Source organism: Cyprinodon variegatus, unplaced genomic scaffold, assembly GCF_000732505.1.
Source record: "Cyprinodon variegatus isolate N-32 unplaced genomic scaffold, C_variegatus-1.0 Scaffold1323, whole genome shotgun sequence".
Classification (NCBI taxonomy): Eukaryota; Metazoa; Chordata; class Actinopteri; order Cyprinodontiformes; family Cyprinodontidae; genus Cyprinodon; species Cyprinodon variegatus.
In genome coordinates this window covers 112,779-114,826 of record NW_015151776.1, presented here as the reverse complement: position 1 = coordinate 114,826, position 2,048 = coordinate 112,779, and positions in this window count along the sequence as shown.

Genomic DNA, 2,048 nt, shown 5'->3' with positions numbered 1-2,048 from the left:
ATAAGTACCCTGCTTGGGTGAACTAAGTAGAATAGATATTTGTGTTTTTTTTTGGTTTTTTTTTATATAAGATTTCTGATTCAGCTGCTGATGGTTATAAGAGGTTTAACTGAATGCTAATGATTACTGAACAGACTGATTAAGCCGTGTGGGTCTGAAGCGAATGCTCACTGGACTGGCTAGCATTATTAGTTTCCAGCTACCTCGCGCTGACACATCGAAGAGGTGAGCTAACCTTTTCTTTGTTTTGGCTTGACCCGTCCAGACTAGACTCCCTGAGGCCAGCTAAGCTAACCCATTTCTCTTTTAGCCTCATCACAGTTTAATGCATTCCTGAGTCATTATTCATTTTTTCCACAAAACCAAATGAAATTGCACTATTTTGACTGCATTTAACATCTATGTGTCAGGGTTTATTCACATTTATCTGCTACTATTAAACTCAAACATTCCTCAGACATTAAATGGACTTTTTAACCCCCTCTTTCCCTTTTATTTGTTTATTTGCACTAAACGATTCTTTTCAGTATCGTTTAGTGCCTGTGTAATTATTAGAAATAATAATACTGTGTTATTAGTAACTAATTAGCATACCGTTGTATTTTAACCCGTGGTCTTGTGTTTATTTTTACACAGTAAGCAGTTTATAACTCTGGATTCACTCTTCTTTTAGACGCATCGAATAAAGAGAGGTGAGGGTAAATGAAGGTTGGTGATAAATACTTTGCTGTTAGCCATAGTCTAAATCAGGCATCCCCAACCTCGGTCCTCGAGGCTGGCTGTCCTGCAGGTTTTAGAGGTTTCCTTGCTCCACCACAGCTGATTTTATTAGAAAGCTGATTAACAGGCTTTTGGTCTACTGCAATCATTATAATCAGCTGTGCTAAAGCAGGGAAACCTCTAAAACCTGCAGGACAGCGGGTCTCGAGGACATAGGTTTGGGATACCTGGTCTAAATGACTAAATTGGTGAAAGACAACTGAATTTTTAAAATCCTGATTCAGGAGTCCAACCTTTTATTTAAGAGACTAAGAACCCTGGCCAGTAAGCAAATTACAGTTAGAATTATTTACCTGATAATAATTAATTAGTTTTACCCTCGATTAGAATTACCTATTAATTAACTATAACTTCTAGTTGTAGTTACTAAATATATCAATATTCTTCTGATAAGCTTGCACAACAACTAATTTAATTGCCATCACTAATGTGATCTAAATGTATGAGTAAATATGTTTTAAAGAGAACTGTTACCTTGGTTGATTCCACAGCAGACAAAGGAACCAAGAACTTCAGCAAAGACATACCATAAAAAAGCAAAGGATTTGACAGTAAGTGTGCTGTTAAATTTCACATTCACAAGCCAAATGAGAGACAACATCACCTTAGTTTGAATGGCTCACTGTACTTCTGACATTCTAACTTAAAACCTTTTCCGTTCATCATTGAAACATGTTGATAAATATGCATTTACCCAATAAATCCAGCAGTCGAGGCAAAATACGACCCATCCTTCCACCCAGCACTTCGGTTTCACTCTGCCTTCAAAAAACTATGTCCCATTTCTAACATGACACTGAAAGTCAAGCTTAACTTTGCAGCAGCTTAAGAGATACAGTCAATAAAGTCACGTCAGATAGAACTGAGGCAAAGAGTTGTTTTTTTAACACCTCTGCTGTAGCATCCTGCTTCATCACTTCCTGTCCACTAACCACCTACACCCAGAATGTGTTTTATTTTCAAAGGTTCCAGTGTATACCTAAACTGTGTTTAGTTATTAGATTGCTTTAAAAAAAATATTTACATTGTTTTCCAATCATTTCATTCACAGTCTTAATAATAAGTTAAAAAAATTATTTTAGGTGTTATGTTAGGTGATAAAGAATGCACATCAATAAGGCCATCTTACAGCTGTATTAGATCAATACAGTACAGCACAGTAAGATCAATACGGAAAAGAAGTATTAATTACTTTAATAGAGATATCTAATTTTAGCTTTTTCCAGACTTCCAAAAAAAGTCCAGTAGATATATATATATATATATAT